This window comes from Rhinatrema bivittatum, chromosome 8 (assembly GCF_901001135.1).
Source record: "Rhinatrema bivittatum chromosome 8, aRhiBiv1.1, whole genome shotgun sequence".
Lineage (NCBI taxonomy): Eukaryota > Metazoa > Chordata > Amphibia > Gymnophiona > Rhinatrematidae > Rhinatrema > Rhinatrema bivittatum.
In genome coordinates, this window is record NC_042622.1 from 125,091,178 (window position 1) to 125,106,890 (window position 15,713).

Sequence of the window (15,713 nt, forward strand, 5' to 3'; positions counted from 1 at the left end):
AAACATGGCTATTCAAAAATGCTTATAACTTAACTTAAAATACATACATCAGAATGCAGAGAACTACATTAACAAGAAGGACAAGAGATTTTAATTGAAGTATTAGGATTAAATTAACAAGAGTCTGTAAGAATCTCAATACAACGTACTATCATGTGAAAACGTCTATCAGATTAATTGCCTGTACTACTCGCCTTATGTCTTAATTCTTTAGTTAATATGTATTTGAACATCCCATTTGATTTATGTTAATTCCTGTCCATGAATACTACTTGCTTAAACTGAAACCATTTTTGATGTATAATATGAATTTTAATTTTGTAAACTGTTGTGATCTTTATATGGAATGACGATATATAAATGTCCATTCTGTGTGACTTCTCTGGGGGGAAAAAAGTCTGATGGTTTCCAGTCTAAACAAAGTTCTCACTCTCCTTACTCCAAGTTGTGAGGAGGGGGTGGGAAAAAACCTCCACACTGGCAAAAACAGGGAAAACCTCAAATTGCTCAAAATCCAAAAATCCCATGCTGGATAGTGCTGCTGCTGTCACTGCTTTGTTTTCTCTAGGGAGTAGAGGGGTAGCTCACAGGTCTCTATCCCCTGCCTTCAGGATTGTGGCTTGTCCCACTCCGAAAGCACAGTGTTCCCCAGAATGAAAAAAATAATCCAAAATCTGATTAAAAGTCTCCAAAAATCTCTCTCTTTTCCAAAAATGAGGCAGATCCTCTCAGACAAGGAATGTACTGATGAACGCAGGAAAAATACCAAGTTGGGTTAGTAGACCCAAATTCAGCAGAGTGAAAGGAAAAATAGCTCCTAACTCTTCAGGAGCCAACTCAAAATGACCATGCTTTCTATACCTTTAGCTCCACCTTATGCCCTTGGAATAGGCAATCACAATCACTCATTAAAGAGCCTGAAAAAGGAATGGAAAATCCCACTAAGCAGTTATTAGTCCTGATGGTAAGGGACCTAGGGCCATCTAGTGGCTTACCAAAGGGTTGGCCTCATGGGGTTAAATATGATTTAAAAATTTGGTAATATTAATGTTGGATTTTACTGTATTTTATTTACTTTACGGTGATGTTTTGTATTTAAACCACTTTGCTTTTTAGAAAGGTAGTACATCAATATTCATTAAACTTAAACTCTCTATGCTGTTTTAATTCTGACTCCCTTTCTATAATTTGCCTAGGTCTCCCACCACTCTGCTTCCATTTATCTCTTCAACTCACACTCACCACTATACTTTATCCCTTGATCTCCCCTACTCCTAGAACTCAGGGCTCTTTTTTTTTTCAGTGCATCTGGCCTTTCCATAGCTCCAAATCCTGCCTGAAAATACATTTCTTCACGAAGGCATTTTGTTAGTCTTCATAGACACCACCTACCCTGTGATCAACCATCACATCAGTCCAACAGCTGCCACCAATCTTGTGTGATTTGTGTGTGTGTGTGTGTGTGTCTCTCTCTTCCCACGTGCAATCTTCTTTGGAATAAAAAAATTCCTTACTTTACTATGATGTCAATATTCAGTATGCCAGAAAGCAGAGAAGTTGTGAGGGTAAAATCACCCATAAAACTTGAGCCAAATATTCAGTGGCACTTATCTGGCTGCTACATATATTCAGCTAAAGTTATCAGGATATATTTATCTGGGAAACTTTGCCATTTGTTGGCTTACTGAATATTGCAAAAACAAATGTAGTGGGCCAAGCACCAGATCCTGCCTCCCCCAAGATAAAATAAAATGAAGTGCACTGAGCAGCCAGTCCCCAACCAGAGTTCAATACTGAGCAGGGATTGGCAGCTTTCCTGTCAGTGAGTTCTGAATGGGATTGGTCCCTTTACTTACCAATCCCCATTCAGAACTCATGGACAGGGACATTGCCATCCCCATTCAGTATTGAGCTCTGAATGGGCATTGGTTGCTTCATCCTGGCATGAAGTGAATAAATGAATATTAAGTGTTGGTAGTTGTCAGAGCTATGGGCTCTTATTATTCAGCCGAACAGGAGGAGGTAAGAGCCTCTCCCCCTACTGGAGTTCAGGAACACTTTGGGGGGCTAAGGGAATGGGGATTTGGCCCACTATTATTTTTTGTATGGGAAGGGTGGATCAGATGCTTGACTCACTACATTTTATTTTATCATGGGTGTGGTGAGAGGGAGAAATTGGGTACTTGGTCCTCTATGTTTGTTTGTTTTTTAGTTATCTGGCTAACTTTTGGATAGCAACTTTTACAACCATGGTTGGCCAGAATGTATCTGGCTGAATATCAGCATTAGCCAAATAAATTCAGATTTCAGAATGCCCCCCATGCTGCTTATTTTTATACTGTCCATCAACCAACCTCTTCCCTTCAATAATAATTCTACAACATACACCAATACAAGGGACACTTGTGCTATGGTGTTGCTTATGTACGGTGGCTCTATTAAAGGACAACCAATTGGTGGGTGTCCTTCTTTTTAGCCCCGTCTATTATTCTTTATTATCCAAGTTTTAATGCGAATTTTTCTGTTTTTTTATTTCTTAAACGATTTTCTAAAAAAATCCCCTTATCTCCCCGTTTTCTGAGGCGACCCGCTGCTTGTTTGTTAATACTTATCAGGGCGTCCGTCTCAACTTCTTTTCACGGGATCGCGTCTGCTTGCCCGACATGGGCCATGTTTCGGCACGTTCGTGCCTGCTTCAGGGGCTACGGGAGGGGTAGTGCTGTGTCCTAACCAGGTACACAGTATCTGTTATGTCTCCAATTTTGTGTTGACCATGCTTCTGCTCGTGGACGGCGCCTACAGGCCTACAGGCGCCGTCCACGAGCAGGCGCCTACAGGCCTACAGGCGCCGTCCACGAGCAGAAGCATGGTCAACACAAAATTGGAGACATAACAGATACTGTGTACCTGGTTAGGACACAGCACTACCCCTCCCGTAGCCCCTGAAGCAGGCACGAACGTGCCGAAACATGGCCCATGTCGGGCAAGCAGACGCGATCCCGTGAAAAGAAGTTGAGACGGACGCCCTGATAAGTATTAACAAACAAGCAGCGGGTCGCCTCAGAAAACGGGGAGATAAGGGGATTTTTTTAGAAAATCGTTTAAGAAAAAAAAAACAGAAAAATTTGCATTAAAACTTGGATAATAAAGAATAATAGACGGGGCTAAAAAGAAGGACACCCACCAATTGGTTGTCCTTTAATAGAGCCACCGTACATAAGCAACACCATAGCACAAGTGTCCCTTGTATTGGTGTATGTTGTAGGCTTATTTTTATACAGCTAAATATTAGTATATAATAACTAATCCGTTTAAAGTTTAGCCAGTATTCAGGAGAGGAAAATATTTAATGCTGCCTTTTGTCTACCTAATGCCAAAAGTTAGATGCTAAATGCTTTCAAATTGACCTTTATGTTGCTATATAGGGCAAGATTCACTTCCTTTGCAAGATGGACTCCACTTACTTTCCCACCTGTTATATTTGCATTGTATTCACTGGTACGTTTAATGTGTTCCCATTTTACCTTTGTTCAGTAGTAGCATCACCAGAACTATTTTTTTCCTGCATTCAATGAAATATGGGCTTGGGTCATTCCTTGGAATGTGGTAGTGGATGTTGAAGTGCATTGGAATGTGGCTTCCACCCAGAGATTTCCAAGCTTTAGAATTCACAGAATGGTAAAACGTTGTCCAAGTTGGAAAGGGTCAGGTAATTTTATTACTTTCCTCTTTACTGCAGGAAACATCGGGGTCGCTGGTAATATAATGTTTGATTGTCTTTGTTCTGCTCCTCCAGCAATGTAGGAGAAACAGCATGCTTCTTGTGGTAAAACCGCTGCCTCATTCTATCTAGGTAAAAGCCTGATCAGTCCTGCTTTTACCCTTGATTACCTCACATGACATCCTGATGCCCCTTTTGCATTTTGAAAATGAAACTGACCTTTGGGCCCTCTAGTTACATTCTTCTGATTAAATAATTAATTCCAGACAACTGATGACACAATTGGAAATGAACAAAAATACAGCAGAGCGTGCCCCCATACAGATTTAATGGGAAGGATGGCCTAATGGTTATAGCAGTGGGCTGTGAGCCAGGAAAACCAGACTTCAAATCCTAATTCACCCGCTGACACACTTTGTGACCTTGGACAAGTGACTTTGTCTCAGGTACCCACTTAGGGCTTGATTTTAAAAAGCATTTACTCGATTAAATACACTTTGCTCGAGTAAGTGGGCTTTTGAAGATTGCTACAATATATGCCATGAAATTGTCCATAGGATTTAGTCACATAAGTGCACTTTACCCAACTAAATGCCTTTTGAAAATTGCTACAATAGTATTTATATTCACATGTGTAACTCCTTTTGAAAATTAAACTCAAATAATTATGACTATTGTACAGTGCTGTATAGATCCAGTAGCACTATAAAAATGGTAAGTAGTATTATTAATAGGGAGTGACTCTCTGCTGCTAGGCAGGAGCTCCACTTAAAAAATTTCCATGGTGTCAGTGGCTGTAGCTACTGTAATGTTAGATGTGAAGACCAGGATCACCTATAATGAAAGGATGATACATGTCTGGGTGATATGATTGATAGCTATGAATCATTTGCTACTAACTGAATTATTGGGAAGACTGAAACAATGGTGGCCACCTGTGCTCCAGAACCCTAACCTGCTGGTGCTGTTTTTCATGAAATTTTCATATTTTGACTATATTGGGATAGCGATAATATTTTGACTGTAAATAAAGCTGAAATTTAAATACTTGGCTAAAGACTAGGAAAATATGAAGATTCTTCAAATAAAATGGAACCCGGGAAAAGGGCCATGTTGCTATTCATTTTTGTTCAGCCACTCAACTGGATTGTCTAAGAAAAATCTATTGATACGGTGCTATTTATTTATTAAACACCTGGGGGTAGATTTTAAAAGGGTGCGCGCGGGCGCAGGCGCGCGCAAGTTTTAAAATCCGGGGTCGGCACGCACAAGGGGGTGCACGATTGTGCACCTTGCATGCGCCGAGCCGCACAGCCTTTCCCTGTTTCCTCCCAGGTCGCTCTGAAATCGGAGAGGCCTCAGAGGGAACTTCCCTACCCCCACCCCACCTTCCCTTCCCTTCCCCTACCTCCCCCGCCCTTTCCCCCCTACCTTTGATGACTTCTGCCGGCGTGCGATCCCAAGCACAGTGGCAAATGGCTGCTGTGCCTGGAGCCTCTGAGCCCGCCCCGTCCCCCTCCCCGCCCCTTTTTGCAAACCCCGGGACTTACACACGTCCAGGGGCTTTACGCGCATTGCCGGGCCTTTTTAAAATAGGCCCGGCACGCGTAACCTTTTAAAAATCCGGCCCTTGGTGATTGGAGATGGATACTGGCTTGCGTCTCTATTGACCTGTTGTCTCTTAGCATTGGTTCAGCCTGAGCCATGAATAAGATCCTCAGTGCACCAGGTCCTGTAAGATATGGTTTTATACATGTAAATGACTTTTAAGAAAATAGCTCAGTGTTCAGTGAGCATAGAGGTAGGTGTGTAACCTGACTATGTGCATACTTTTATGTGAACTAATGATAGATGTTCTGGGAGAGAGGAGGAAAGAGATAGGACCAGGTGGAACTGGAACTTATGCTCATACTTTATTTTGAAAAGTATACACATAAATTAACCCGCACACGTTACGCCCTTCAAAGAGCAGGTGCATAAGTTTTGTTTTGAAAATTTAGGGTAAAAATGTATGTTCAGATTTTACTCATCCATATTCAATTATAAAATTTCCCTCCCTTGGAGGTTCTACTTATATAGTGCCATTCCAGGGTATCTTACAGAGATAAAAAAAAGTGGAGGCCAATTTAGAGGTTTATTTAGGGGTAGATTTTTAAAAACTACGCCCGCGCGTACATTTGTTCGCGCGACCAGAGCAAACAAAAGTACGTCGGATTTTAATAGATACGGGCATAGCCGTGCATATCTTTTAAAATCCGGGGTCGGTGCACGCAAGGCTGCGCAAAATCGGCAGCCTGCGCGCAGCCTGCCTCCGTTCCCTCTGAGGGAAGGGAACTCGGAGGGAACTTTCCTTCCACCCCCCTGCACCTTCCCCTCCCTTCCCCTACCTAACCCACCCCCCCATCCCTATCTAAACCCCCCCTTACCGGCGCGCCATGTTCCGGTCCGGGGGCTGGTCCAAAGGCCACGGCCATGCCCACGGAACGCCCCTGGGCCGGCACCACGCCTCCCGGAATGCCCCCAAACGTCGCACTGCCCCCCCGACACGCCCCCAACACACCCCCCTAGCAAGCCCCGGGTCTTACGCGCATCCCGAGGCTTGTGCGTGCCGCCGAGCCTATTCAACATAGGCTCGGCGCGCGCAAGGGGAGGTTGGGGCAGGTTTTTGGGGGGTACGCGCGTATCTCTTTGAAAATCTGCCCCTTACTGTTTACTAAGATGCAGGATGTGGTAATGCACGTTAATGCATATTATTTACCACAGCTCCCATTATTTCTAATGGGGCCCATTTACCAAACACTATCCAAACCTATTAAAGAGTGACCATAATTGTATAAAGAATCTTCTTATGTGACTACTGGCATCAAAAGGTTTGAAAGTCATGTCATAAATATAATCAGAAATTAATATCAGCCAAGGACCCAAATTCTAAGCTCAATAATGGTGTAAGTACACAATATAGTCTTATATATAGCAGACCTCATACAAGATATACGTATTTCATGCTAATTAGCATAAGTATACCGCAGTATAATCATTGGTCATATAGTGTCCAGAATTTTTTCAAGAATTTTCTTCTGCATACGTGAACATTAAAGCCCGTTGGCATATTGTGAGAAAAGTAACATTGCAAATTTTGCATAGCATTTCAAGCAAAGCACTTAGCTTAGTAGTTCCGAGGAGTAAGCAGAGACATGGAGGTGAGGACGTGCACGATGGCAAGCCCGACACGGACCGTGTTTCGGCTTCAAAAGCCTTCTTCAAGGGCAAATAGTATCTGCAAGTCAAACACATTATAAGTAAAAGAACATCACATCATGGATCATGCATATATAAATATTGTGTAGCAGTGGTACCAACGTGTGAGTGGAATGACAGCATCTTAAGCAGTGATATTGTTTCTCCTCTACCGGAGAGGACGCTCTCGCGCCATTTTTCAATGAACTGCAACCAATCAAAATTCAGGCTCCGCCCAGGAAATGACGCACATGGTTGCTAGGTGATTTACAACAAAGAATACCATTCAATAGCTGCATTGAGCCCTTCGGGTTCTACACATCGTAATTGAAATATCCAGCGCTGTTCCTTCAGATTGAGAAGTTTCTGAAGATCTCCTCCTCTCTTTGTGGGGAGAATACGGTCAATGACCCGCCATTTAAGGTCAGTGAATTGATGTTTGTTGTCGAGGCAATGCTGAACAATTGGTGCATTGATTTTGCCCATATTCACACAACTGCGATGTTCAATTAGACGTGTCCTGATGTTACGTTTTGTTCTACCAACATAAATTTTAGTGCATGGGCAAACAATTATGTAAATCACATGAGTAGAAAGACAGGTCGAATGAAAATAAGCCTCATGGCTTAAATGGCGGGTCATTGACCGTATTCTCCCCACAAAGAGAGGAGGAGATCTTCAGAAACTTCTCAATCTGAAGGAACAGCGCTGGATATTTCAATTACGATGTGTAGAACCCGAAGGGCTCAATGCAGCTATTGAATGGTATTCTTTGTTGTAAATCACCTAGCAACCATGTGCGTCATTTCCTGGGCGGAGCCTGAATTTTGATTGGTTGCAGTTCATTGAAAAATGGCGCGAGAGCGTCCTCTCCGGTAGAGGAGAAACAATATCACTGCTTAAGATGCTGTCATTCCACTCACACGTTGGTACCACTGCTACACAATATTTATATATGCATGATCCATGATGTGATGTTCTTTTACTTATAATGTGTTTGACTTGCAGATACTATTTGCCCTTGAAGAAGGCTTTTGAAGCCGAAACACGGTCCGTGTCGGGCTTGCCATCGTGCACGTCCTCACCTCCATGTCTCTGCTTACTCCTCGGAACTACTAAGCTAAGTGCTTTGCTTGAAATGCTATGCAAAATTTGCAATGTTACTTTTCTCACAATATGCCAACGGGCTTTAATGTTCACGTATGCAGAAGAAAATTCTTGAAAAAATTCTGGACACTATATGACCAATGATTATACTGCGGTATACTTATGCTAATTAGCATGAAATACGTATATCTTGTATGAGGTCTGCTATATATAAGACTATATTGTGTACTTACACCATTATTGAGCTTAGAATTTGGGTCCTTGGCTGATATTAATTTCTGTATTACTGGGCAGCCATTCCCCCCTTTTAATTGGGTGCTTTAGGACTGGTGTGATCATAATAAATATAATCAGTCCAGTCTAAGTCCAATCTTTTTATATTTTTTTTTGCAAAATTACATCTCAGGAGCAATCTTTATCTCTTTCACCGGTGTAACATAATTGTTGTGAGAGAGACAGACATGTTTAAAACTTGCCCTTGATGCAGAAATTTCAAAACACAATTCATGTCAAGATGTTTTTCATGGACTTTGCAACTTGAGATCACAGAATCATTGCTACTCAAGCTAAGTATAGTTGTTTATGTTACACCAGTGGGATGTTTTTCATGGACTATGTTATATGAGGCTGGAAGAGCAATGTGGGTCAAGTTAAGCACTATGTTACACCAGAGGAAAAGATCAAAGTTGATTTTGGGATGTAATTTTGCAAAAAAAAAAAAAAGTTTGCAATTCCCTCATTAGATAGTGTATTTTACCTTGAGTACAATGGGCCTGATTTTAAAAGCATTTACATACTTAAAAATGAATTTTACATGGGTAAATGCACGTTACCCGTGTAAGTGGGCTTTTGAAAATTGCTACAATATTTGCCATTGAATTGTCCATAGAACTTGCGCAGGTAAAAGACTTTTAAAAATGACTACAATAGTAGTTACATTTGCACATGTAAATCCTTTTGAAAATTACCCCAATAGAGATAGGAATCTCCATAGAAGAAATAGATGTATGGGTCTATGGATTCACAACCTTTAGGGGTAGACATCATCCCCACCCCAGTAAGTGTTTCTTTTCCCCACCTTCTTTTCTCACCATGCAATCAACACAGTGGGAAATCAACATTAAACATATTTTACTTATAGTTGGCGATAGAACAGGGCAAAGCAAAAAGGCAACACCATAAAATGCAAGCAACCTGTATAATTTTAAAATACAGTGGTTAAGGATAACTTGATATAACTCAACAGCATTCACACAATTCTAGGAGAAAGGAGGAGGACTGAACAGGAGTTTTGATGTACTTTAGGATCATTTATGAAATGTCGCTATTAGTTTTATTTTTTTAAGTTTATATTGATTTTGTTTTATTTGGTTGTTTTATTGTTTATAATATATTTATTGTTTTAAACTGTTGCGATGGAATCTGAGTGAGGGTATATAAGATCCAATAAATAAATAAATTGCTCTCATCGTCTTTATATTAGCGACTTGAATACCAGATCAAATTGAATATTAAGATTAGGCGGGAAAACAGTTCTTAACACCCATGCATCACTTAGGCACCAATTTGCTGTGTATGCTTCAGGTCACTCTTAATCATAACGTCTTTACCACTCTGTTTACTGTTTCACTTTTTTTTTTTTAAATTTTTAAAGTCTTTCCAATGGAGAGTTCAGCCCATGGTGCCATGTTTCACTCGTTGCTGCTTCAGGGGCATCTGGTCAACGTTGTGCTTGACTTTCCAGCAAATTAAACTAAGAATAAATAGAAACACATGAATACGGGACTGTTACATGGCAACGTTACCTTCAAGTGTTAACAATGAACATTAGAAGTACCTTTAAATCCAGTTCTGTACAAATGCCGGTGTACTCTGTTACTGTAATGAAACCAGAATGACAGTGTTCACTAATTAGGTTATGCTTTTATATCGTGCGATGACTGACGTCACAATGCTTCACCCAACACACCAGTAGAATATGTGTATCCTTTTACAGAGGCTTCCAGAGTGAGCAATGCAATATGGTTGCAGGTTTGTTATTATACTTTTTTGAAATGAGCTCCGAACGTTAATGTATGCACAAGGGGAAAAAGCTGATACACCCCTGTTTTAGCAGATCCTGGAATTGGGACTAATGTGTTAAGAGGCACTCCTCCACTTAAAGAATCTGTGTCCACTGAAAGGAGCTGGTACACTATGGGATTACAGGTACTGCACACTCCACTTGATATCCCTAGTGCATTTCTTAGCCCGTTATACAGTACTTTTGTCTGAGGCCCTTTAGGTGACAAATCAGCCCAGGCTTCAACGGCTTGAATATCTTGGAGGAATACCAACAACTGCTAGTCAAAGGACATCCAGCTATGCATCTTTCCTGCTTTCATCTTTCTTTTCTCTCTGTCACCTCCAAGCATGCAGCCCTCAGCTTGGCTCTTGGCCTCCTTCCTCCTTGGCTTGCTGCATCCTTTCCCCAACCACTTAGCTCTGTTTCCTTGGGCAAAGCAGAACAATCAAAACACTGTCTTTGTCCTCCTGATTGACTGAGCCATCCTTTTCTCTCTCTGTTATGTTGGATCCCATTGGTTGAATTTGTCATGTGGTTTCTTTAGCCACCAGCTTGACTCAGGATAGGCTTTGCTTCCTGATTTTTTCTCTTTGTATTTAGAAGTTACCCCTCCAGGATGCTGGGGCTTCCTGACAAAGTCTCTCAACTGCATAACTCAGCGTTTAGGCTTCAACTGTAATAGCATTTCTGAGGCACTCCCTTTTTTGAAAACAGGACAAGGAAAAGTACGCAGAGAGACTTTATGGCTCTGTATCTGGATTGCTACTGCTATAACATATCTCTTGTTAAGTGTCCCAAGTTTACACAGTACAGCCCCAAATCAGGGTAAGCTCAGGGGAACCAGGATCCATTCCTTTGGGAACCCTGTTACAAAAGTGTAAAAAGAATTGGATTTGGACTGGACTAATGATTATATTTATGACACTAACTTTCAAGTATTTTAATGTTGGTAGTCGCATACGAAGGTGCTTTCTATAATTATGGTCACTCTTTGATGCATTCTTATGGTGTTTGTATTTGTATTGTTGTTTATTCAGATCCTTGTGGTTTTTGTTATATAATCTATTCATTAATAATATGTGGTACATGTGTAACACCTTCTTTAGCTGTTGTCCAAAATGCAGATGCCACTCACAGTCCCAGGGTCCAAACTATCATCCCAGACTTCTAATTATTCCCTCATTTACTAAACTGCTAGCCTCTGGGTGCCAGGGTTCCACTGGCAAAGAAGAGGACAAGCATCCAGGGCCCTAGACTCTTGGGGATGAGAACCCTTGCTTGGTTGTCAACACTCACAATCATCTTCCAGCTGAACTCCGTGATGTCTAAGTTGACACATCCTTATTCTTGAAATTGGTAGGTTGAACACTTGAAGATAAAACTTTACTGTGACTCAGAAAAACTTGATCAAAATCCAAAATCACAAAAATAAAGTTCAATTTCTTGATGTAATAAGGAAAACTCCAAGTCCCTTAGAGCAGATTTTAAACTAGAACAAAGGGGAAAGCCGACAGTCACTCAGCAGTGCATGGTTTGGAGGAATGTATCTTTAAAGGATACTAATGAAACAGGAGAGTTAGGGCATCCCAACAGACATGTTCCAATAAAGACTAAATGCTCAGTAGAATCTAGGGATGTGAATCGTGTCCTCGATCGTCTTAACGATCGATTTCGGCTGGGAGGGGGAGGGAATCGTATTGTAGCCGTTTGGGGGGGTAAAATATCGTGAAAAATCGTTAAAAATCGAAAAATCGAAAAATCGAAAAACCGGCACATTAAAACCCCCTAAAACCCACCCCCGACCCTTTAAATTAAATCCCCCACCCTCCCGAACCCCCCCCCAAATAACTTAAATAACCTGCGGGTCCAGCGGCGGTCCGGAACGGCAGCGGTCCGGAACGGGCTCCTGCTCCTGAATCTTGTCGTCTTCAGCCGGCGCCATTTTCCAAAATGGCGCCGAAAAATGGCGGCGGCCATAGACGAAAAAGATTGGACGGCAGGAGGTCCTTCCGGACCCCCGCTGGACTTTTGGCAAGTCTCGTGGGGGTCAGAAGGCCCCCCACAAGCTGGCCAAAAGTTCCTGGAGGTCCAGCGGGGGTCAGGAAGCGATTTCCCGCCACGAATCGTTTTCGTACGGAAAATGGCGCCGGCAGGAGATCGACTGCAGGAGGTCGTTCAGCGAGGCGCCGGAACCCTCGCTGAACGACCTCCTGCAGTCGATCTCCTGCCGGCGCCATTTTCCGTACGAAAACGATTCGCGGTGGGAAATCGCTCCCTGACCCCCGCTGGACCTCCAGGAACTTTTGGCCAGCTTGTGGGGGGCCTCCTGACCCCCATGAGACTTGCCAAAAGTCCAGCGGGGGTCCGGAAGGACCTCCTGCCATCCAATCTTTTTCGTCTATGGCCGCCGCCATTTTTCGGCGCCATTTTGGAAAATGGCGCCGGCTGAAGACGACAAGATTCAGGAGCAGGAGCCCGTTCCGGACCGCCGCTGGACCCGCAGGTTATTTAAGTTATTGGGGGGGGGGTTCGGGAGGGTGGGGGATTTAATTTAAAGGGTCGGGGGTGGGTTTTAGGGGGTTTTAGTGTGCCGGCTCACGATTCTAACGATTTATAACGATAAATCGTTAGAATCTGTATTGTATTGTGTTCCATAACGGTTTAAGACGATATTAAAATTATCGGACGATAATTTTAATCGTCCTAAAACGATTCACATCCCTAGAATCTATATGGGTAGAAATCCCATGTGTGGTGGGTAAGAGTATAGTGATAGGAGTATACTACTGTCCACCTGGCCTAAATTGTCAGACAGATGATGAAATGCTAAGAGAAATCAGGGAAGCTAACCAATGGGAGATTTCAATAACCGCAATATTGACTGGGTAAAAGTAACATCAGGATATGCTAGAGACATAAAGTTCCTGGATGGAATAAACAACTGCTTCATGGAGCAATTGGTTCAGGAGCCAACGAGAGAGGGAGCTATTTTAGATTTAATTCTTAGTGGAACGCAGGATCTGGTGAGAGACGTAATGGTGGTGGCGCCACTTGGCAATAGTGATCATAACATGATCAAATTTGAACTAATGACTGGAAGGGGAACAATATGTAAATCTACAGCTCTAAAACTAAATTTTCAAAAGGGAAACTTTAATAAAATGAGGAAAATAGTTAGAAAAAAACTGAAAGGTGCACCTGCTAAGGTTAAATGTTTACTATTGCACTGGTTGACTCTTGGACCGAGGGGGAGTTGACACCACCTGTGGGGAGGAGCCCCACAGGTCCCCACCATCAGTAGGCGAGGCCAATGAAGAGCAGAGACCCTGCAGGAGCTTAACAACTACCAGCCCATGTTCCCCTTAGGTTGAGCCCTTGGGTGCTGGGGCCGGCTGGACTTACGTGGGTCTCTTTAGCGATGGTAGTTCAGAAGAAGGAGAGGTGCCGGAGAGCAGGCCAAGTTCAGGAATAGGCAGCAGAGTATAAGAGTAGGTCCCAGACAAGGGTCGGGGCAGGTGGCATATCTCGTGATTGGGTTCCAGGCAGGTGTCAAGGCAGAGTTAGCCAGGGGAAAAATATGTGGTAAAGGAATGAAGTACCCCTTGCACGTGTGTTAATGCATGCGCTGTCTTAGCTAATAGACACCTTAGAATGGTTTCTGTCTAACCTGTATCCCAATACGTTTTGGTTCTTGTACTTTTTCATTTACTAAAAATGACAAAATAATTACAAATTCCATAAAACCATTTGCTGATGAGTTAAAGCTAGGGCTGGATTTTACCTCTGCCTGGTGAGCTTGGACCTGGTCTTGCCTTCAACAATGGTATCTTCTTAAGCCATCAAGTGGTCACCAAAAGGCCTCTAACTGTTTTGCTGCTACTTTTGTGATGCCCGGCCTACCCATGAGGCAATGTTATTAAAATGGCAGGGGTGACACAGCCCAGCCGGGACTTGGTCTGTCCCTTTGCAGATGCTTTTGTAAATAGGCCTAGAGAGTTAATTTCTGTTTGTAACCCTTCCAGGGTGGAAGTGGGGAGGATGAAGTGAGCAGAAGGCAGGTGGAAGTCCTCCCGATGCTTGTGAGCAAGAAGCAGGTCAGATACCCCACAACTTCTCATTTAGATTCTTAGCAAAAAGCCAAGAAAAGCTCAAGAAAGCACAAGAAGGCTCATAAGAAGGCGATCTGGGGATAAAAAGGAGTGAGATAGGGGACTGCCAACAATTCTGGTCACAAAGAGTTTCCCACCAGAGAGAGAGAGCCCACTACTCTGAAAAATATGGTCACAGTGAAAATCCTTTGTGGCTTTTGTGCTTTCTGAAAGCAGAACAGCTTGAAGGAGCTTTCAGATTAAAGCAAAAGGAAAGCATACTCTTACCTTACTAAGTGAAAATTGCTCACAATCTTCAGTCGGCTCTGAGTAAAGCACTGTAAAATAGACAAATGCATTTCGAGGGGAATATCTAAGAATTGGTGCTTATCCAGATCCATGAAAAGCAAAATTAAACTTGAGGGCTCAACATCTGGCAAAGTATTTCATTCCAAAAGTGCTGGAGCAAACAAAGTTATCCTCTGAGGATGCAGGTAACTGAGCAATTCAGTTTTATGTGATTCTGAAAATCTGTGTTTAACAGTGGAAGTAAAACAAGACACTGAAGGTTTTGATATGGTTCTGTCATTATTCAAAAGCAAGATGAGGGAAAGTGCACGCAGGCCGCTGTAGCACAAATTAGGTAGGGGCGTGCACCTGACGTAGCTGTACAGACAGGCGGACACAAACTTAGCTTCCTTTTCACACATGAATTAAAGAGTGTGCTTTTTAGTGATGTCTTATGTTTGGCGGTCCATGGCACTGATCTGGAGGTACTTGTATTTTGAGACACAAGCTTCATTTTTAATATTTTTAATGTACTTGCTGATAGTTTCAACCCTTCCTTGTTCTTTCAGCAGTTGTGGATTGAAAGGGGGAAGGGGGAGACGAGGGAAGGGGCAGGAGTTGTAATACCAATATTCCATAATGCAAAGTAGGTAGTCGCCTGGCAAAACAATTTGAGGAATTGGAAGCATGGCTGCCAACTGGCTATTTTTTAAGTTAGGTTCATTGATTCCTGGTTTTACCCATTGCATGCAGGGTCTTGTAGTTCTGATTTCCCCTATTGACCTCCCTAAGTAAAAAAAAAGACTACAAGTCCCTGCATGCACTGGAATAAAGCCAAGACTAGATCAATCTGCCATGAAAAAAGGGAGCCAGTTAGCAATCCTTAGTGGAGGAAACTTTTTTTTTTGTTTTGTTTTGTGTTACAAGCAGCTTATCCAAACTCTAAAGCAGAAAGCCATTCACATCAATCAATTTAGTGGGTTAGTGTCTTTGATATAACTTCAACTTGTCAAAATTATGTGCATTCATATTCAGAATTATAATGCATGAAGTTCCAAAACAGGAGTCCAGCAATGCCAAAATGAGGAATATATCCAAAATGAGCTGTGAAACTTGGCAGAAGATAGCTAGAAAAAAATAACCCACTCAGTTCTGTATTAAATATAAAAAGCTATATAGAGGTCAATATTCAAAAGAAACTGTCTAT